Source organism: Schistocerca gregaria, chromosome 1 (assembly GCF_023897955.1).
Source record: "Schistocerca gregaria isolate iqSchGreg1 chromosome 1, iqSchGreg1.2, whole genome shotgun sequence".
Taxonomy (NCBI): Eukaryota; Metazoa; Arthropoda; class Insecta; order Orthoptera; family Acrididae; genus Schistocerca; species Schistocerca gregaria.
In genome coordinates, this window is record NC_064920.1 from 778,175,916 (window position 1) to 778,200,625 (window position 24,710).

Sequence of the window (24,710 nt, forward strand, 5' to 3'; positions counted from 1 at the left end):
GAAGGTTTTATTGTCTAGCAGACTATTTTCTAACGCAAAAGAAAACGAACATGACATTACAAAGAGTATATCCTGATCACCACTGTCGAAAGCTTTTTCTAAATCTACAAGTTCTATAAGTATGGCTTTCTTGAAAAGAAAATCCATGTTCTAGAATGCGATACCAAACAGATTTCAACAGTGAAACCATTTCTTTTGTATTCCGAAATGTCTTTTACATATTGACGCTCACTTTCCCTAGGGACAGATATAATGTTGATCATACTGTAGTATCTCTCGATGCTGAGAGTAGGAACGATGCCCGTTTTTAAAGCTGTAATCCCGCCCTTCCGGTTTATGCACCCGAAGAAATGGTAGTTTATATTTACCTTTCTCCTACAGTTGCACAAAGGATAATGTACGCTGCTGTTTGAATCCTTCATGATTAAACAACAAGTGGGCTACTGATTGATTAATAATACCCAACAACAACTGAGCGCTTGGTACCAAGGTCCGGTTGGTATCACTGTTCTTAATATGGTCTCCTATGTTTCCCTGATAGATTACGACCATATCAACTCGTTCTCCTATTCTTTTCCAACAAGGTTCTTTATCTTGTGAGTATAGTTTCAAGTACGAATCCAGGCACATTGATTTTTCAGCCACCATGCCTCTAGCCGTATGATACACCGCCAGTGCCAAAGGTTGAGATCATTCTGAAAATTACCAACGCTAAAGGTTAAGATCATTCTAAAAAAAATAGTGCGTCGCGCCATAGCCAACATTAGTCAAGTGTTTTTGATTCGTGCTCCGACGCGAAAACATGTTTCATTTGTCGTCTACCCTGTACTATTATTCAGCTTGTACTCCCAACAACCCCTAATTGCTTTGGACTTTTGGTGAAAACTGAACAAAATTGTCTATTCCGAAGCTGTATGAGTTTTTTTGGGAGGGGACTGTCAAATTGAGATTATTGAGAAAGGGTGAATAAAGTCAACATTCGACTAGTCGCACTATGGAAAGCTGGAGATATCAAACCTATGTGAGAAATGAAAAATATGAAGAAGAAGCTAGGTGGGTTTAAAGTAGGTGTACGTACATTTGTGGTGTGGAACGATTGTAGGAGTACGTTGAACCGGAGGCTATATCCTACTAATCACATTGTCAGGCTCGTCGTTAGTTTACGGTGCTTGAAAGTGAGCGCCAACGCCGAGGACCAGAGAGACGGGTGCACGTGCCCGCACGGGCGTTTCGCCGGAGTCGGCGCTCGTAACTCTCGCCCGCATAAAGCTTGTGAGTGCTGTTGATGTTAAGGACCGGTATTTCCTGTCCGCCGTGCCGAGAGAATTCCTCGGGCGCCTGGGCCCCGACCGGTCCCGGACTTCGCTTCCTTTTCGCGATGCAGCGCCCCTCTCTCTGCCTCTATTGCAGAAAACTTTTATATCCTCTCAGCACACAAGCAGAAAGTTCACCGTCTCGAGATCATCGGTTCGATCGTCTTTCACGCTCCAAGTAACATGCCGTTCTTTCTTTAATGCTTTATTTCTATGGAACGCGGCCTTACGGATTCCACGCATCTTTTTTGAAAACGTACCGAGTTTCCTCAACGGTATGCAGTGATTATTAATATGCCGTCAGACATTTTTATTCTCTGTCTGACACCTGAATACTACTGTAATGGAAAGACAGCTACTTATAAATATAGGACTAAATAAACTATGAGGTCAGCGTGATTCTTTTCTAAGCTTTGACAGTAGTTAGGCATAATTAATACATTACCTTGAAAATCCTACAACGTAGAATGATTTTAAGCCACGAAAGTTGGTAGAAAGAGCATACATTACCTTACAGCAGTTTGAAACGTCCCCTTAGAAAAATTGTACACGACTGGTCTATGTGAAACGTCCTCTTTGAACAATTATACACGAATGTGCTTAAACTGACACACAATATTTTTTGGCGCAACGCAATCTGACTATCAAAAATCCCTACAAAAGAATGGCCCTGACTAACATTAACCTATACCTTTCACAAATCACTTACCTCACAAAAATCTTCGTTACTCGAACTACTGCAATACAGTGAGCACCACTACTGCCAGCTAAATAAAAGATTCAAACTACTGAAGGCACTAACTACTGACAGGCATAGTTAGCAAATGAAAGATTTTAATAGAGAACAAACAATGTATTTACCTTTATAGTCATAATATATATATCAGTTCATGACACCAATTCTTACAAATTTCAAAACTCCGCCATCTCTCTCCCCACGTCCACCACTGCTGGCGGCTCACCTCCAACTGCCCAACGCTACGCGCTGTTAGCGTCCAGCTGCCGCTGCCCAACACTACAATGGCAGACAACAATGCAAACCAGCCACAGACTGCACACGGCAAAGCCAGTGATTTTTATACAGAGCGCTACGTGGCGGCGGCGTTACCAATAAAAAAACCTAAACAGCCTACTTACAGAGCCCCCATGCTCCCCACAAAAAAATTTACAAGTTGTTTTGGGCAGTGGCCAATACAGATTTGAAATTTTTTTCATAATTACAATAACAAAGAAATGAAATGCACACACTTATCGATACAATGTTGGTCAAAAGCTAAAATTTTCTCACAATCCATAAAGGCAGTCCTGATAATTCATCACAGTAAAAATGCAGTGTTTTTTTTTTCAAAGTCTGAGCAATAAAAGAAAATGCACACGGAAGTAGTGGATTTCCATGCAGTCTTGAAGAAGTAGTGTTGTCCTTCCAACAGAAAGACAGTGCTGACTCTTTACATGCAGACAGGTAATGGGCCACAACAGAGCAAACCCACAGCAGAGTCAGTCGAAGTTTTAAAGAATATTGGTAGGTAGGTCGTCACAGAGTAGTCCTGGTAGAGATTACGGTATTGGTGGGCCACCAGAGGTGCAGACCCACTGCAGTCCTTTTAGAAATTATGGTATTGGTGGGTCATCAAAGGTGTAGACCCACTGTAGTTCTTGCAGAGATGGCCAGCAGCCATTGTGCAGGCGCACAATCACTATTGAAGAGTCTTGTGGATAATATAGCAAGTCCATAACCACCACTTGTGCACTCACAAAAATTATTTTTGAAATGTCCTTAGAACCAGCAATGCTGTTATCCAGTCCCTTACTGAATTGTTAACACACGTGCAAACACTATCAGTCCCTACTTCTCACATATTGTCCATATACTATGACCAACAGAAACGTGTGCAGTGAAATGTAATTTACAAGTTACTTAATTTGATGAACTGGTGTCAATTACAATTTTATAACATAAGAATACAATAACAAAGGTACAAAATACATCTTTAAATAACATAACAATACAGAGAACATTTGCAGTAGTACAGGCTTTACAAAAGAATCGAAATAACAAATTCATAGGTGTTGCAAAAATTATGACATAAGTACATACATAAAAGAACAGAATAATTATTGAAACATCAACTTCACACATTAGCATTAAAATAAAAGAGAATAAATAATGTCTAAACATCAGAAAAATTCTACAATGTAAATATTATTAGCTAAACACATAAAGACAGGAAGAACACAAATATACAAGGGTACACAAACACATAGCGGAATAATAGAAAGGGAAAGGACAGGGTTTGTTTTACTGCAGTATCTTGCAAACAAAACTTTCTTTACTTCTTGGAGATCTCCCTTCGTTCTTCATTATTTCCAAAAAGTCCTATCTATACCTGCTTTCTGTACTTTTCTCATCCTCTTTCAAAAATAGTTTTTCTCCACTATACACTACTTTTTTTTTTGCCAAATCATTTTCATATAGATTGTCAATGCTTCTCTTCCAATTCATCATAGTTAGTTTCTTATATAGTCTACCCCCTCTTAAGCGAACTTAAAATCTACTGAGCTCAGATGCTAAACTAAGGGACGACGCAATGCAGCAGCACAAAACGATTAACACGAACAGCAATGAATAAAAAGTGCAAGTAAGCATAGCAAGCAGCAATAAATGTAATAACTTATACCTAAACATGACAAACCCACAAGCAGAAAAAATAGTACACTAAAGACAACAATGCAGATACGGACAATGTCCATTCACATCTTAAAGTCTATGTAATTAAAGTGGTGCACCACAAAAATTTATTGTAAAAAAATATTATCATGTACTTGAAAAGACAATTCTGTATGCAATTTGTGTGAAGGGAAATGTCTTTTTGTGCTACTTCTTTTTTTTTAAGTACATCATAAAGTTATTATTTACTGGATCTGTAGGCATAAAATATTTATATTAGTACATCCATAAAATTTATTTTAACCAATGCTTCAGTGCAGTTAGAAACTAGATATTAAACAAAATGAGTAAATAAATATATAAAGCAATCCATATGGCATTTCTCTCAACTAGCAAGACGGCATAATTAATACATTACCTTGAAAATCCTACAACGTAGAATGATTTTAAGCCACGAAAGTTGGTAGAAAGAGCATACATTACCTTACAGCAGTTTATCTGCAAAAAAGAGATTTAAAAAATGTTCAAATGTGTGTGAAATCTTATGGGACTTAACTGCTAAGGTCATCAGTCCCTAAGCTTACACACTACTTAACCTAAATTATCCTAAGGACAAACACACACACCCACGCCCGAGGCAGGACTCGAACCTCCGCCGGGACCAGCAGCACATTCCATGACTGCAGCGCCTCAGACCGCTCGGCTAATCCCGCGCGGCAAAAAATAGAGTTCGTTCTGTCGGTAGCTTAAATATAATAATCCTTTGGTTTTGAAATTCTGCCGGCCGATGTGGCTGAGCGGCTCTAGGCGCTTCAGTCTGGAACCGCGCGACCGCTACGGTCGCAGGTTCGAATCCTGCCTCGCGCATGGATGTGTGTGATGTCCTTAGGATAGTTAGATTTACGTAGTTCTAAGCTGTAGGGGACTGATGACCTCAGATGTTAAGTCCCATAGTGTTCAGAGCCATTTGAACAATTTTTTTTTTAAATTCTAACAGCAGCCGTGTTTGCAGACTAAATTATGGGTATTTAGGTTCACTTATTGCTCAGACAACTGTTCTTTTTAATGACAAAATGTGTTTCAGTACCATTGTGCCATCATCAGTCGGTCCTTTATTTCAGTTTAGCAAAACTGAAGCATGCCTTACGTAATAGAGTGAAATTATTTGTCTAAAATTAAGAAACGGAATAGAAACATTTGACGAACCTTCTAACGATGCTCGAAATCACTCTAACCGTCGTATTCGTCGTGAGAGAACAGCAACAGTATTGATACTTAGTACAATTCTCATTTATTCTTCAGTCTCAGTTGCGTATTTATTAAACGTGTGACATGTTTCGACATCTTTGGATCGTCTTCAATTCTATGTATTTGCGTCTTTTGAAGATGATTGAAAGAGATCGAAACTCATTTGTGTCATATATTTATTTCATATCAAATTATTTTGATAAGAGATTCTGACACAGACATGCCGGGTTGCTGACGCAACTACATAGATATGAAAGATGAACCAGAGAGATTGAAACAATACATATATTTATTTCATGTCGGAGTACTGTGATATGAGTCTCTGACACTCACACAACGGGTTGCTGACGCAACTACATAGATCTGAAAATGATCCACAGTCACTGAAACATCTCACACATTTAAAAAAATGTGCAACACAGACTATAGAAGGAATGAGAAATCTTTTAGATGCTTGGAATCATGTACAGAAAATGAGGTACGTCAAATGCTTCGCCGATCTATTGTATTTCTTAATTTTAGAGAAATTAATTCACAAAACATCTGAACAGCCTTTTATCAAACTTTTTTTATTTTCAAATTTTGTTTGAAAATATGAATCATAATATATTCAAATATCGATCGGTATTCTGTCATCATTATGAATATATAGTTCGAAAGAAGCAGAGAAGTTTCCGTTTATGCAATAATTTGAGATTTATTTTATTTTTTAATATGAAAGGAAGAATTCCACAATTTCTACTCCTATGTAACGTTTCATACACTAATAGCTAGCCTTGAAAAGGTGAAAGTTTTAATACTTGATTTACAAGAATAGCAGCAGCTATTCGTAAAATATTTAGATTTTTCATCGAATCAGTAATTAAGTTTTACTGAATAACCCTGAAAAATTTCCATCAGTTGAAACTTTTTTGCGAAACGAGGCCTCACGCTGGCCAATTTGATACAACTTTTGTCTATTTCTTACACTATTTCTACTCTTACCAATTAAAAAGCCCCCCCCCCCCTCCGGGACACTAATGGCATATCAGCACACTGTCGCCTTCCATATGGACTGACAACCAGACGTCCTCGATTGTTGTGCCATTTCATTTCATACCAGGACCGATCCAGCTGTCACTTACAGCACAACGGTACATCGATGATATTATACACACCGTTTTGTTGTCCTTTTTGGCAAGCCTTCATGGGCTCATATTTTAGCAAGGTAATGCCTGCTCACACAAGGCGAAGGTTTGTACTGTTTGTCTTTATGCTTGCAAACCTTACCTTGGCCAGCAGGGTCACCCGATCTCTCCCCAACTGAAAACATTTGGAGTATTATGGGCAGGTCCCTCCAACTGGATCGGAAGTTTGAAGATCTAACGCTCCAATTGAACAGAATTTGGCGTTATCCATCCAACAACTCTATCAATAAATGCCAAACCGAGTAACTGCTTGCATAAGGGACAAAGATGGACCAATGTGTTGATTTTCTCAGTTTATAAAGCTCCTTCTGTTGAATAAACCATGCATTTTTTTCTGAAATTGTAATAATTTGTTTGTCCGTATATGTGGATCAGATTCGCCGATTTTCGTCCCATGCGGATAATTCCTTCGTGGTGCAACCTTTTTCCTTATTTTAGAGTGTACGTTGTTTTTCTGTTGACATGAATCAAACATGAGTGAGTTCCCTTTGAAGTTTCTCAATAACTTTAGGTTGGGAGAGAATTAAGCCACTAGAGATTAAAAAAAAGGTAATTGCATCAAGGTGTACACACAAATGTCAAATAGTTTAGAACTTGACATCGAACATTGTCAGCTGTGTACTAAGGAAAGCAGTGGATGGTTCAAATGGCTCTAAGCAGTATGGGAGATAACATCTGAGGTCATCAGTCCCCTAGACATAGAACTAATTAAACGTAACTAACCTAAGGACATCACTCACTCATGTTCGAGGCAGGATTCGAAACTGCGACTGTTTCAGCAGCGCTGTTCCAGACTGAAACGCCTTGAACCGCTTGGCCACAGTGGCCAGCTTAACAGCTGTTTATGTCTGGTAATTAAATTACATTATATTACATTAATACTTGTTCCATCGATCATGAACACGACATTTCGTAATGATGTGGAATGTGTCAGGTTAACATAAGTTTTCTTTACACAATATAACTTCCTTTTTTTTTACTGTTACTACTTCATGTACAAAAATTCATCTATTGAGTAGGAGAAGCTGTCACTCCAAAAATTCTTTTAATTTGTTTTTAAATGTTGATTGGTTATCAGTCAGACTTTTAATGCTATTTGGCAAATGACCAAAGAATTTCGTTGCAGCGCAGTTCACCCCTTTCTGTGCCAAAGTCAGCTTTAACGCAGAATAGTGAAGATCATCTTTTCTTCTAGTGTTGTTGTTATGCACTTTGCTATTATTTTTGAACTGGGATGGGTTATTAATAACAAATTTCATAAGCGAATGTATGTACTGCAAAGGCACTGTGAATATCCCGAGTTCTTTAAATAAATGTCTGCAAAGTGATCTTGAGTGGACTCCAGCTATTATTCTCATTATACACTTTTGTGATATAAATATTTTCTAACTTAATGATGAAAACCCCAAAATAGGCATAGTAGGTTAATTTATTGAAGTGTTCATCAGCAAATTTTGCAGTAACCTTAATGGCATAAGTAGTTGAACCAAACCATTTCAGCAGATTATCAATGTGTTTCTTCCAGTTCAATTTCTCATCAAAGCACATACTCAGAAATTTTGAATATTCTGCCTTAGCAACAGACCCCTGCTCAAAGTCTACATTTATCAATGGTGTTATGCCATGTATTGTACTGTTTTTTCTAAAAATTTAGTGAGAGTCTATTTGCAGAGAACCACTTAGTAATTGTCTGAAAGATACTATTTATAATTTCCTCAGGTAATTCTTATTTGTTGGGAGTGATTACTATACTTGTATCGTCATAAGAAAGAACTACCTTTGAATCTTCATGAATACAAAGTGTCAAGTCATTAACAGATACTCTATTAAAAACGATAAGGACCCAAGACTAAGCCCTGATGATATTTGTACTGCTAATTTAGCCTTCTGCATTCTTCCAGGTAAATATGAGTTAAGCCATTTGTGACTTGACCCACTCGTACCACAATGTTTAAGATTATCTAGAAAAATTTCATGATTCCCACAGCCAAAATCATAAAATTTCCCAACGGGTGATGTTTGGTTATTCAGAGAATTTAATAGTTGATCAGTAAAAGAGCATAGTATTGAAAACCAAAAGGACATTTTGATAGTACTTCATTTTTACAAATATGTGAAGCTGCTCTTGAATACATTACTTTTTCAAGAATTTTGGATAAAGCAACCAGAACTAAAATTGAGCGATAGTTGTTAGCATCTGACCTGTCCCATTTTTAATGCCACAGTTTAACTATAGCTTATTTCAACCTAAGTGGAAGAATGCTCTGTTTCAGTGGGCTGCTACATATATGGGAGAAAATACTACTTATCTGTTGAGAAAAAGCTTTTAGTACTGTGTTGGAAATGCCACCAATTCCATGCAGGAACTTACTTTTTGAATGAATTTATTAATTTCATAATTCCATTACGGGAGGTGAGTCCAAATTCAGTTTAATCAAATTATATAGGTACTGTTTCTTCCATATACAACCTTGTATTTTCTGGCGAATAGTTGGTTACTATTTTCTCTACAACAATTAAGAAATGATTATTAAAATATTTTTGTTAGAAAACTTTTCATTGAGTTTTATAGAAATACAGTATTCCTATGTTATTTTCATAGATTATTACGTTTTGTTCCACACAGATAATTAGACATTTATATTGTAGTAACTTTAGGTTTTGACTACGAGCTCAGATTCTGTCTTTAACAGTTCCGAACCAGTAATGCGATCGCATGATACATATTCACAATGGTCATCGAGTCCGGATTCTGTCCATTATCAGGTCCGAACACAAAATGTACCTTCTACTCACACACTTAATATTTCGTCGCGATTCCGGATTCCGTCCATTGTCAGTTCCGAACACGTAACTGTTGAACTTCAAGCCCGGATTCTATCTATTTGTCAGTTCCGAATCATGAAACACATTTACAACCACTAGATTCTATAATCATGCATCAAAATTTTTCCTTTTAATTGGTATTTTCACTGGTATTTTCCAGTCCACACGATCGTGAACTTCACTGCTTATATCCATTACCCTTCTTTTTATCAACTCAATATTGTGGCTTGGAAACAGTTAACTTCACATTGTAGTCCTTTTACAAAAACATGCCTCGTGAATTGACCTTACAAAAGAGGCATGCTCAAAATTACAATACATAAATTCCAAGAGAAGTTATTAATACGAAACAACAACTCTGAAAAGACTCTCTTCACTACGAAGACTTGAAAATAACCGAACCTTGAATAGAATCTTGAAATTATAAACTATGCGTCAACTACCATCTGCCTTTCCCACTGCTACCAAGGGACTACCGTACGGTGAAGTAGGCGGTTCAATTATGCCCCAATCCAATATCTTTTTAGTTTCTTTGGCCACTTTTTCTTTATGCACCCAAGGTATTGAGTATGAGGATTTACAATACGTTTGATGTTGGTAGACATCCATAACATATTCATAATCTTTAATAACGCCTGGTTTAGTATCAAATACATTAATATACGCATTAAGTACAGCTGCTAAATTACTCCTCTGTTCGTCCGACAAATATTCGGACTCTAATGCCTTTTGAGATACTAATTCCGATATTTCCGACACAGAATTCTCAGTTAATAAACATAGGTGATAATCTGTATTCAAGTAAAGTAATTTTACTTCTTTACTCTGAACTCTTATTCTATTACATATATTTTGCACGTCTTCAAGTTTCTGTGCTAGTTGAAAGGTAGCTACCCTACCCTGATTGTTCAGAATACACATTACTTTCGTGATGTCGAGCATCACGTCTCGTACACGCAAAAAGTCAATCCTCGAAATCAAAGGAAAAGAGAGATGAGAGCCAACAAGAAGGTACATTCTATTATTTACCCTTGTGCTTTTGCATCCGCTTATACTTGGGCTTTAATGACAACGGAGTGTGATCCCAACGCTCTACACAAGGTGCAGTTAGTTACAGGCAATACATGTAAATTTTTTATATTGGCCAAATGTTTAAACAACCCAATATTCATCATACTGAAGGCAGCGCCGGTGTCTAACAGAATTTCAACATCTCCTTCAATGATTTTGGCCTTAACAACAGTCTGTACCACTTCCACGAGACTATTACGTCTCGGATGTCTGCACTCTCATTATACTACGGTAGCAGGTTCGAATCCTGCCTCGGGCATGGATGTGTGTAATGTCCTTAGGTTAGTTAGGTTTAAGTAGTTCTAAGTTCTAGGGGACTGATGACCTCAGACGTTAAGTCGCATAGTGCTCAGAGCCATTTGAACCATTTTTTTGAACTCTCATTATACCTTAAAACACATAGATTAGTGTTGTCAGGCCCTCCCAACTCTCCACCAGCCCCACTGGCAAGGCTCAGGGCAGCTGGTTCTGGTATGTTGTATTATTTGGATGAGGGCTAACCGTCTCGTCGAGGACCACCACCGGAACTCCCGAACCTTGCCCGTTCCATTCAGCGTTATTATTGTGGGTAGTTAACTCTGGTCTAGAGAGCCCTCCACTGTACATTCTGGCTATTTTCACAATTACCGCGTCTATCATTTACTGGTCCATGACTTTCCTGCTGCTCATCATATTTCCCTTTTCTTTTAAATACTTCGGAACTGTCTCTCTATGTATTTTGCAAAGTTCTTTTGTTACGTTCGTAAGTATATTTCCTATTCTCATCTTTATTGTGATTAGAATTATTAGGCCAATAATTTCGGTTTCCCGGATCATTATGTTTGCGATCATTGTAGATTTCATCGCGATTCCTCTTACCATAGTCGCCATTCCCATCATTTTCCGTTGCTATTTTTACCGTTACCGTGTTGGGAATAGCAACCTCCATTAGTATAAAATTGGTTTCCCATACTTTTTGCATCTTCCATAATGACATCCAATGAATCAATTACTGATAGAAAGTTATCTACGCCATCTACCGGTACATTTACCAGCTTTTCTCTTAAGTGTATGGGCAATTTTCCAGTCAGTATTCTAAGGACCTCACTATGTCTGATAGGATTATCCAAGTATCTGGTTTTAATGTATTTTTCAAAACATTTCCTGAGTGCACCCTTCTTGGGATTAAAAAATTCTGGGCTATAAATCTCATTCCTAAGCCTAGTTTGTTTCCTTTGCGACCAATATTTCGCTGCAAACAATTTTTCAAAATCTTTACATTGTCGACATTTCTCAGCAGCTTCAGACGGCTACTAGGATACTTCACCGCTTGTTTTTGATACAATGAACTAAATTTTATCGCGTTCTCTTCATGAACGCGGAATGCATTTTTAAAACTTTTTTTGAAAATCATGGAGTGTATGGAATTTTTATCATTAGAAAACGTCTGAAACTGTCTAGATTTAAATATGCTATGTTCAACCTTTGATGGCGCAGTTGCCCCCCCCCCCCCCTCCCCCCGATGTACATAGCTTTGTTCATCGTCTTCCATTTCATTGCTATTACGTTAACTATCATTATATTCTTCACACCACTTACGTTTCCTTATAGGTAACTGATCATAAGAATTTATATCTGAATAGTTGTCTTTATAATACTGTATCCTACTCGGAATATCGCCTTTATTTTACTAACGACACTTCTTTGCCACATGGGCAGTTCAGACATAACATTATCCTTTATTAAACTGCATTCTTCTTTAAGATTAGCTACCGATTCAGATTCGTCGCGCTGTGGTGCGTCCGGTCTTCATTCTTGGATCACATTATCAACAGCGCTATTAACCTGCGTCTGAACATGCCCTGAGTTTGCTTCCAATCACTCAGATACATCGCCTTCTAATTTTTTAGTAGGTTTGGTCAGATAGTCATCAATATACTCCTGACCGACTACTTGCAAATTCTTAACATGATCACAAACCTGTTCGATTTGTGTTGTCATTTTATCATGCTCATTATTAATGTCATTTACTTTCTCTTCTAGATTAGCTACAGAAGTTTTCAAGTAATTGGATACAAATCGAGTTGATTCCACAATTAATGATAGCTTATTTAAAGCATCTGCTAATCTCTTTCCCAATGGGCATTTTAAAACTAAGTCGAGCATTTCCTTCTAAAAAAGCATTCTCCCTACCTTCTTGTTCACTAATAGATTTCTTTATTTCTAAATTCTGTTCCCATTAAGCTTTACGTCTGCGTCCTTGTTCACCAATAGATTTCTTTATTTCTATCTTTTGTTCACTAAAAGTGTTTTGTCGAACCTTTTTTTCGTTATTAGACGTTACTAGATTTAACTAAAAACTGAAACAACCTTTTCACACTTATTGGTGTAGAGGACTCAATGTCTACACAGAGAGTTTGATTGGCGCTAGGCTCGCCTATAGTATCTAGCTCATCATGTTCATTCTAAGAACTAGTCTCTCTTGAAGAAGCTGAAACTCTATTAATGAATTCAGATTCCTCAATCTCCCTGGTGTTATGATTAGCCACATTTTCTACACAACCCTCATCACTATGTGCCTCGTCGAATTCGACATCTGACGTGTTGACGTCAAGATTGGACCCCAGTTGATATGTACGCATCATTTTGATGAGTTACTTTACACAGAACACAAGTATGAAATTCACTATTACTAAAGCACTAACTACTTATGAGACTCCTGAGCCGCTGATCTGCCTCATTCAAACACGGTACTATGATTAAATAAGTACTATGAAGAACTGCTTTATGAATCAAAATGATTTTATGAGTGAACCCAAAATCCGAGCCACAGGAAGGGAAGTGAACTGTTTCTTACCTTAATTTCTTCACGGCGTCCGACGTCACTTAGCGACGACTCGCGAGACAACACCATGCCGCCAGCAACCCCTCGCAGAGACGACAGCGCCGACAGAAGACAGCACGCTGGTTGGTGGTCCTCCTTTGGACCCCCGTCGATCGGCGCTCGTTATGATTGAGTCACAAACACGTCGTGGAGTCGTCGTTGAAGCTTTCGGTGGTAATGGTAGTAACTCCAGTTACTCCCGTCGATAGTAACGTAGATATCCCTGATTTTCTAGTGCCTTTATATCCGTTTTCGGGCCCCTAGTTGGGCGCCAGTTCATGCCAGCACACCCACCGTCGTCACAACTGCACAGATATCTCTTCGTCCCCCCCCCCCCCCCCCCCCTCCCAGGCAGCGAAGCTGATCTCAAAAGTTTGTGTATATACTGTCCCGGCTAGTTAACAACCTTCCCTGCCTGCACAAAACATCTCTGAATCACCTTGTGAATCTAATCGTGTGAACTAGCAGTTGAAAATTGATCGCGTTTTTCCAGAGATATTTCATACACTTCAAACCACGATAGATCCAAAGGCAGCTTTGTTTTTATTTTGATTACTCTGGAGTAAGATATCAATTGAGTTGTTGAGTTCCAGTCTATTTTTACTAATTTGTTTCCCTGTGTAATTTGATTTAGTTACTTTAGCAGTCTCTATGCGTTCGTTGAATCCTATTAGATCTGTTTGCAAAAAGGTTTATCAGCTTCCTTCAATAACCCTTGAATGTTCACAGATATTATTGTCTATGCACTAGCTGATAATGGAATTTAGTGAACACTGGGAATGTCTCTTATATTTCTGTTTTATTGACACAATTAAGTTCTTAAATTAATGAGAGATGGCACTGGGGGATCAATGAAAGGGGAGTTGATCCTAGTGTGTATTGTTTCGGTATAACAGTCAGTCATAACTACATTCCTTCGTGTACATATCACCAAAGATGTGCTTTCCTGTGAAAATGTCCTATGCCATTAATGTCCGATAAATTATATATATGTCTCAGGGTCTTACAATTTCCAAGCTTCTCAATTCTCATGACACGATATTAATTATGGGTTCGAATTCTTTCGATGTCTGTTCAGCACAAGTTTAGTCTTCTAACGGGCACTATTTTTCACTTCTCCTTATGTAGCGGAATCACCTTGACAACGAGCGGCAAAGATACTAGTGTGATAAGGTCCAAACTATTTTCGGTCCCAGTACTCTTTAATAATTCGCATACAGCGAATAAAGCCCTAATTCAACATAAAAGTTTCCGTATATTCAATGAATCTTTTCACAATCGTAAGTATACGATCGTAGCGTTTCGTTTAACACGTACAATCACCATTCACTTGAATATCAATGTTCGTGCACCCAATCACCTCTAGTTGACCCCGTCTCTGAATTTATCGCAAAATAATCTATTCTCCAATGTCTAATCCAGTTCTAAGAATGCAATTTAGTTAGGCTTTTAATCCCAAAATTCCGACTACCACGGAAGAACTGCGAACACACTCGCCACCGCTGAAAACCAAAGTTTAGGCTGCGCATTGGTTTATATATTACATTCAAAACAAAACGTAGTTCTGTTATGTCTTCCTTGGGCTCCCTTTGTACTACTTTGCGTTACTCTATTTCGAGTATCTACTCTCTGTAAAACTTTAACTAACTATTACTGTGAAATACTACTACCGTTTTTTGGCTTTTAGGTCATTTCGTATTAGAGAATTTATTGTAATACTAGTTTCTGTATAACCTTCCTATAAAGAGCGGTTACATTACGAATTGGGTCAGAGCGATGAAGCGAATGATTTTCTGTTGCAGGAGACCGAGTAAAAGGCACTTGATGTATTTTTGAGAGGGTTACCTGCGCATATGGCGCGGAAAGTGCGTGAAGGGACTCCGAAAGATTTGTATTCGGCCACTCAGCTAGCAATCAGATGTGAGGAAATAGACGTGGGAAGGGCGTACATGATACAAACAGTGTTTACAGCGGGTAAAAGGTTATGAGTGTGGTCGTACAGGACATGTGCAGAGGCAATGTACCCAGCCACCGAGGAGTAGAGTAAGGGGTGGAAATCAGCAGCGTGGACAATGGAGATGTGGAGTTAGTAAAGGTGGACAATCGTTAAACGGTAGAGGGGACCCAAGACCTACCTAAGGGAACTTCCGTTTAATTTCAATGCTGCAAATACGTATACAGAGGTGGAATGTTCAATAGTAGGATCCATAAGAACTAAAAAGTTCACGATTTTGTTGGACACAGGGCGTAAGTGTCAGTGGTTACTAAGAGTTTAATGGGATGAAGGAAGTTAGACCCACCACGTTATAGATTGTGTGGAGTTGGGGATAAGGAGCTCACACCTTTGGGAACAGTGACAGTTGACTTTCGCATAGGGAAAGTCCGATTTGATGCATGCATGGAGGTAGTACAGTGGGTAAGCAAGGGCTACGACATGATCCTAGGAGTAGATTTCTTGCATCAACATCATGCCAAAATTGACTTTGGACAACAAATTGTGGAACTTGTTGGAATGTTATTTCAGCTAGGGGAAGCTGTTGTCGATGCAGAGCTGTCACGAGGGGCGTTCAACGTAATGAATAAATCAATTGAGCCTCGTACATTAGCATTAATCCTTAATTCGCATGAGTATGTGTTTAGTGGCACCGGGAAGTCGCTTTGGGTAAGTTTAGAGTCAAGTCTACCTGTGGGTACAGTGTGTGTTATTGAACCATTGGAGGATGCATTAGGTTGTTTTGTGAAATGTAGTACTGTACGCGTACAAGAGGGAAACGACGGGCGAGTAGTTCCCGTGAACCTGGATAAGTTAAGCGCTGTTGACGCGAATTTGGAAAAAGGAGTTTTAGCAGCGAATTTGGATGTACCAGATGACGAAGACTGGTGTTCGAGAGGTAGGCGTAGCGATCAGCCACTAACTGCCGATAGAACTGCATTGCGTAACAAAGTTAAGCCTTTGAAAGGAGGAGAACAAGAGCATATGGAAGAACTGTTGTGGGAATTTAAGGATTTGTTTTTTTCCGCGAGGGCCGTTCATTAGTTCAACATAGGATACCAACAGGGAACGAAGCACCTGTTTACCGTAAACCATACAGAATACCGAGGTATTTACAGCCGATTGTGGAGGATTTCATTGATCAGCAGCTTGCGGACGGTATTATACAGCATAGTAATAGTTGCTGGGGAGCGGGCATTGTTCGTTGTGCCTAAAAAACGTATGGATGGAACTACGAAATACAGGTTCTGTTGTGACTATCAATATCTCAATAATAAGACAGTAACAGACACATAGTCCATTCCAAACATATCGGAGACTTTGGATCACTTAGGTCAGTGCCAGTACTTTTCTACGATGGATTTGACAAGTGGTTACCATCAGTTAGACGTGGCTCCAGACGATCGTCCAAAAACTGCTTTCTCTACTACTGGAGGCCATTACCAGTACATCAGAATGCCATTCTGTTTGAGAAACGCTCCGGCAACGTTTCAGAGCTTGCTAGACAGTGTGTTGAGGGGTTTGAAACCACGGCAATGCCTTGTCTATTGGATGACGCTATAGTATTTTCAAGTAGTATGGAGCAACATAGACAGCGGTTAAGGGAAACCTTTATGAGGTTAAGAGCAGCTCATTTGACGTTGAGACTGGAGAAGTGTGATTTTGCATTGGAAGAAGTGAAATATTTAGGTCATATCATCAGTAAGGACGGGGTGCGAACAGACCCGAGGGTGGTACTAGCTGTAAGCGATTTTGGGTAGCCGATAACAGTTAAGGAAGTGCAATCAGAATGTTCAAATGTGTGTGAAATCTTATGGTAGTTAACTGCTAAGGTCATCAGTCCCTAAGTACGTAACCTAAATTACGCTAAGGACAAACACACGCACCCATGCCCGAGGGAGGATTCGAACCTCCGCCGGGACCACCCGCACAATCCATGACTGGAGCGCCTTAGACCGCTCGGCTAATTCCGCTTGGCCAAGTGCCGTCATTTGTCGGAACTTTCAATTTCTATCGAAAGTTCGTGAAGGGTTTTGCAGATTTAGCATAGCCATTAACGCGATTGTTACGGAAGGATGTGAATTTTGTGTGGACAGAAGAGTGTCAGAAAGCCTTTGACAAACTGAAAGAAGTGTTAACATCAAGTCCGGTTCTTATGTTTCCAGACATGTCCGAAAGAACAGATACCATCTTCATATAGTTAAGGCTAACCGGCCATTGACCTTCTTCCTCTGTGCGGATGCACATTCATTGCCTGAACTCTTACAGGACTCGATAAGACTGCTGCGGGTAGTGAGTGTAATGGGCAGGGGTACTACGAATGTGGAGTGTGAACATTAAGTTGGGAATGTGGGTCTCACGGTGTGCGTGCAAGGGATAAGTCCCATCAGTCGCTCCATTCTCTGTGCCCTCGGTGATTCAGATGGATAGAGCGTCTACCATGTAAGCAGGAAATCCTGGGTTCGAGTCCCGGTCGGGGCGCACATTTTCAACTGTCCCCGTTGATGTATATCAATGCCTGTCGATAGCTCGAGGTCTTGATTTAATTATCATTTCATTCTAGAGAGCTGCACGGTCACCGGTGATATCTGTTCTTTCGGACATGTCCGAAAGGACAGATACCATCTTCATATAAATACACAGGGGTGACAAAAGTCATCTCATAGAGAGATGCACATATAAAGATGGCGGTAGCATCGAGTGTACACATTATAAAAAGGAAGTACTTTGGTGGAGCAGTCATTTCTTCTCAGGTGATTCACGTGAAAAGGTTTCCGACTTGATCATGGACACATGACACGAATTAATATACTTTGAACGCCGTCTGTTGGCTGGATATTTCGAAAATTTTTAGGGAATTCAATATTCCGGGATCCGCAATGTCAAGAATGTACTAAAAATACAAAATTTCAGGTATTACTTCTTACCATGGACAACGCAGGGGCCAACAGCCTCCACTTAACGACCCAGAGCAGCGGCGTTTGTGTAGAGTTGTCAGCGCTAACGAAGAAGCAACACTTCGTGAAATATCCGCAGAAGTCAATGTGAGACCTAAGACGGACGTATCCAATAGGGCAGTGAGGTGAGATTTGTCGTTAGTTGGCTGTGGCAGCAGAAGAACGATGCGAGTGCCTCTGCTAAGATACGATATCGCCTTTATCGCCTCTTCTGGGCTCGTGACCATATCGGTTGGACCCTAGACGACTGGAAAACCGTGGCCTGGTCAGATGAATCCCGACTTCAGTTGGTAAGAGCTTATGATAGTGTTCGAGTGTGGCGAAGACCCAAAGAAACCATGGACCCAATTTGTCAATAAGGCACTATGCAGGTCCGACAGTGGAGTCGGTTATGTTTACTGCGGGACATCAAGAATGGGGTGCTGCAAGGTTCGGTCTTGGGTCCTCTGCTGTTCTTAATATACACTCCTGGAAATGGAAAAAAGAACACATTGACACCGGTGTGTCAGACCCACCACACTTGCTCCGGACACTGCGAGAGGGCTGTACAAGCAATGATCACACGCACGGCACAGCGGACGGACCAGGAACCGCGGTGTTGGCCGTCGAATGGCGCTAGCTGCGCAGCATTTGTGCACCGCCGCCGTCAGTGTCAGCCAGTTTGCCGTGGCATACGGAGCTCCATCGCAGTCTTTAACACTGGTAGCATGCCGCGACAGCGTGGACGTGAACCGTATGTGCAGTTGACGGACTTGGAGCGAGGGCGTATAGTGGGCATGCGGGAGGCCGGGTGGACGTACCGCCGAATTGCTCAACACGTGGGGCGTGAGGTCTCCACAGTACATCGATGTTGTCGCCAGTGGTCGGCGGAAAGTGCACGTGCCCGTCGACCTGGGACCGGACCGCAGCGATGCACATATGCACGCCAAGACCGTAGGATCCTACGCAGTGCCGTAGGGGACCGCACCGCCACTTCCCAGCAAATTAGGGACACTGTTGCTCCTGGGGTATCGGCGAGGACCATTCGCAACCGTCTCCATGAAGCTGGGCTACGGCCCCGCTCACCGTTAGGCCGTCTTCCGCTCACGCCCCAACATCGTGCAGCCCGCCTCCAGTGGTGTCGCGACAGGCGTGAATGGAGGGACGAATGGAGACGTGTCGTCTTCAGCGATGAGAGTCGCTTCTGCCTTGGTGCGAATGATGGTCGTATGCGTGTTTGGCGCCGTGCAGGTGAGCGCCACAATCAGGACTGCATACGACCGAGGCACACAGGGCCAACACCCGGCATCATGGTGTGGGGAGCGATCTCCTACACTGGCCGTACACCACTGGTGATCGTCGAGGGGACACTAAGTAGCGCACGGTACATCCAAACCGTCATCGAACCCATCGTTCTACCATTCCTAGACCGGCAAGGGAACTTGCTGTTCCAACAGGACAATGCACTTCCGCATGTATCCCGTGCCACCCAACGTGCTCTAGAAGGTGCAAGTCAACTACCCTGGCCAGCAAGATCTCCGGATCTGTCCCCCATTGAGCATGTTTGGGACTGGATGAAGCGTCGTCTCACGCGGTCTGCACGTCCAGCACGAACGCTGGTCCAACTGAGGCGCCAGGTGGAAATGGCATGGCAAGCCGTTCCACAGGACTACATCCAGCATTTCTACGATCGTCTCCATGGGAGAATAGCAGCCTGCATTGCTCCGAAAGGTAGATATACACTGTACTAGTGCCGACATTGTGCATGCTCTGTTGCCTGTGTCTATGTGCCTGTGGTTCTGTCAGTGTGATCATGTGATGTATCTATCCCCAGGAATGTGTCAATAAAGTTTCCCCTTCCTGGGACAATGAATTCACGGTGTTCTTATTTCAATTTCCAGGAGTGTATATTAATGACTTGCCATTCTATATTCACGAAGATGCAAAGCTGGTACTTTTTTCCGATGATACAAGTATAGCTATCACACACAACAGGCAAGAATTAACTGGTGAAATTGTAAACAATGTTTTTCAGAAAATCATTAAGCGGTTCTCAGCAAATGGGCTCTCATTAAACTTTGACAAAACACAGTACATACAGTTCCACACAGTAAATGGAATCACACCATTAATAAATATAGACTTCGTTCAGAAATCGGTAGCTAAGGTAGAATATTCAAAATTTCTAGGTGTATGCATTGATGAGGGGTTCAACTGGAGAAAACACACTGAAGACCTGCTGAAACGTTTGAGTTCAACTACTTATGCTATTAAGGTCATTGCAAATTTTCGCGATACACATCTGAGTAAATTAGCTTACCATGCCTATTTTCATTCTTTGCTTTCGTATGGCATCATACTCATTACCATTGAGTAAAAGAGTGTTCATTGCACAAAAGCGTGTAATCAGAATAATTGCTGGAGTCATCCAAGATTATCCTGCAGACTTAAAGAGCTAGAGATCTTCACTGTAGCCTCACAATATATATATTCACTTATGAAATTTGTTATTAACAGTCTGAACGAATTCCAAAGTAATAGCAGTGTACATGGCTACAACACTAGGAGAAAGGATGATCTTCACTACTCAAGGTTAAATCTAACTTCGGCTCAGAAGGGGGTAAATTATGATGCCACAAAAGTCTTTGGTCACGTACCTAATAGCATCAGATGTCTGACAGATACCCACACAGTATTTAAAAGGAAATTAAAACAATTTCTTAATGGCAACTCTTTTTACTCATTAGATGATTTTTTGGATATAGGAAGTGGGTAATTTCCCCAAACCCCATATATATATATATATATTATTGTTGTTTTGCCCGTAAAGAGCGCATTTGGACTAAACTACATGGCCAGTTCCTTTTGCTGCCTTCCTTCCTGCCCAAACTTCCCTCATTCGCTCGCTGTGTTTCTGTTTCCGGTCCTATGTCCATGCTTCTTGTCGGCTTTGTGTCTTCGGCTTCATCTTGATTGCCTTTTTGGCTGTCCATATTTCTTTTATCTTCTGGCTGTGATCTTGCTTGCGTTCTTCAGTCCATTTTATGCCTGTTCTTTTTTCACATTGTATCTCATGTAGTTTACTTTTCTTAATGATGTTTCTGAATTTTATTCTGTCGTTTATTGTGTCTGCTGTTATGTCGAGTTGGTTCAGGTCGTTTTCTACCTCTGCCACCCATTTGTTGTTTCTAGTTGTTACACAGTCAAAGATCTGTTTGGTCAGCCTGTGTGATGGCATTCTGTATAGGTGTCCATAGAATTGTAGTCTGCGTTTTCTAATCTTTTCTGTGATTGTCTCCGTATGTTTGTAAAGTTCCTCTGTAGGTTTCTTGATCCATATTCCATTGTTGTTAATTGCGCCAAATACTTTCCTAAGTATTTTCCGTTCTACTTTTTGTAATTGTCTGATACGTGTATGCCCTAGGATTAGTGTGGTCTCTGCTGCATATAGAGCCTCGGGGAGCACCACCGTGTCGTAATGGCGTAATTTGGCTTTTTGTGAGATAGACTTCTTGTTGTAATGATTCCGCACTAATTTGTGTGCCTTGTCCAGTTTAGTCTTTCTTTCTTCGTTTGAGTCTCTGTTATGTCCACTCATTTGTAGTGTTTCACCGAGGTATTTGAAGTTTGCTTTTTTGTAAATCGTGCCATACTATGAGTTCAGAGATGAGAGTTTCTTTGTGCTCATAAACTGAGTCTTTTCGTGAGAGAACTGTAGTCCAGTTTTGGAAGCGATTTCGTGCAGTATTTCAATAGCGTCTTTTGTTTCCTTTATACCTTTTGTGACAATCGCCAAATCGTCTGCAAAAGCCAGGCATTTAATATGTAGGTTTCCTAAGGCTATCCCCTGTTGTGATGTTTCCCATTCTTTTATGACCTTATCTAACACCAGTTTGAAAAGGAGAGGTGAGAGGCCATCGCCTTGTCGGTCACCTGTGCGAATTTCAAAGGGCTCTGATAGTTCCCCACAGAACTTTACTTTGGACGTCGTGTTGATTAAAGTTTTCTCTATGATAGCCCGTGTTTTGTTGTCTACTTTATATATATATATATATATATATATATATATATATATATATATATATATATATGTGTGTGTGTGTGTGTGTGTGTGTGTGTGTGTGTGTGTGTCATGTAATATTATTTTGTGTAATGTAACATCTTGTATAGACACCTTTTATTAACCTGACACGTTTCACATCATCACGAAGTGTCGTATTCATGATCTGTGGAACAAGTACTAATCTAATCTAATCTAATCTTTACGTGGAATGGAGTGGGTCCCCTGATCCAACTGAAGCGATCACTGACTGGGAAGTTTTATCTTCGGCTTCTCGGAGACCATTTGCAGCCGTTCATGGACTTCATGTTACCAAACAACGGTGGAATTTTTATGGATGACAGTGCACCGTGTCACCGGGCCACAATTGTTCGCCATTGATTAGGACATTCTGGACAATTTGAGCGAATTATTTGGCCACCAAGATCGCCCCACATGAATCCCATCGAACATTTATGGGACATAATATAGAAGTCAAGTCGTGCAGAAAATTGAGAACAGATAACACTTTCGGAACTATGGATGGCTATAGAGACAGCATGGCTCAATATTTCTGCAGGGACTTATAACGACTTGTTGAGTGCATGCTACGTCGAATTGCTATTCTACGTCAAGCAAAAGGAAATCCGATACGATACTAACAAGGGAACCTCCCCATCGAACCCCCCCTCAGATTTAGTTTTTCAGATAGGCCTTGAAAAACTGAACACAGATCAATCGAGTACACAGGAAGTAGTTGTGTGGAACAATGAAAAATAAGCAAAATAATCAAACTGAGTAGCCCATGTGCAAGATAAGCAACATCAAGGAAAGTGTGAGCTCACGAGCGCCATGGTCCCGTGGTTAACGTGAGCAACTCCGGAACGAGAGGTCCTTGGTTCAAGTCTCCCCTCGAGTGAAAAGTTTATTTTCGCAAAGTTATGATCTGTCCGTTCGTTCATTGACGTCTCTGTTCACTGTAGTAAGTTTAGTGTCTGTGTTTTGCGACCGCACCGCAAAACCGTGCGATTAGTAGACGAAAGGACGTGCCTCTCCAATGGGAACCGCAAACATTTCCCCCACAGGAAAATATTCATTGACCTTGTTATTGAAGTCGCGAGCTATATTTGCTGGATTCATATTGCCCACGGAATACATCTCACGTATTTAATGCACTCTCGCCCAAATCAGCGAACAGTCAACTGCCAGCCAGGGAGCCTCGTTAGCAGGAATACACTCTCTACTGTGCGCTGTAGTCGACTGACGTCGTGTGTTTCGATGTTTGTTTAGGTGTAGCGTCCCCATACTACGGCGCAGTTACCTCGCATCGGACGGCCGCACGGACAGATAATAACTGTCTGAAAATAAAAAAAAATTAAACTTTTCACTCGAGGGAAGACTTGAACTAAGGACTTCTCGTTCCGCACCTGCTCACGCTAATCACGGGACCACGGCGCTCCTAAACTCACACTGTCCTTGATGTTGCTGTGTTGCGCATGGACTACTCAGTTGGTATATTTTGCTTATTTTTCTCATAGTTCCACATAACTTCTTCCTGTTTTCTCGATTGATCCGTTTTTCAAGGCCTATCCACTGTGCCAACTTATAACTAAATTTGAGGGAGGTGCGATAGGGAGGTTCCGTTGTAAGGGGTATCCCACGGCTTTGGACACCTCAGTGTTAGTAAAAGATGCAGATGTACTCTGCGCTCGGTCGGCTTCCTTTTAACCGTCTGAGCGCGGCGCGTCTGCTTCCGCGGCAGCGGCCCGAGGTGGACAGGCGTGCCGGGGACAAGGCCGGCGGCTGGCGGCCCGCGGAAGCGCCTGATTGGCCGGCGCGGGCAGGTGGCAGGTGCGCGCCGCAGGTTCGATGAACTAAAACACGGCCGGCAGGTGCTACGCCGCGGCCAGCCTCCCGAAGCAGGGGCGCCGCGCACGCGGCAAGCGGGCCGCCGTCTGCCACCCAGCGTGCAAAAGCCCAACACCTGCCGCCGCGCTCTCTCTCGCCAGTGACGTGATCGTCTGCAGCTGCGGCTGCGCTTTTCTCGTCTCGGCAGCCGCAAAGGGCACGGCGGGCACTATTCACTGCGACGCTAATGACGTGTGCTACTTCCGGGCCACCCACGTACCGTGATTACTCCGCTGTGCCTTGACATACACTTCTCACCATAAAAAGTGCAGAACCAGAAAAGGTAGCAAATAACGATATTTTATGAAATTTATGTAGTGTAATACGAGGCGTGTTTTTTAAAGTAAGTACCGTTTTGAAATTTAAAAAAATGCATGCTAAGATATCTCAATAAATTTATTTTTACATGAAAGCCTGCACTTTTATCTACTTTTCTACATAATTTCCGCCAATATTGAGGCACTTGTCATAATGTTGTACCAGTTTTTGAATACCCTCCTCATAGAAGTCTGCTGCCTCACTTGTTAGGCCGGTAGTACACTATCAAATTTCTTTGTCAAAGATTTGATCAAAGATGTGATCAAATATTCCGTCAAATATATTTGACAAAGATCTTTGACGTAGCGCTAGAAGGGGTATTACACTGTCATTATATTTT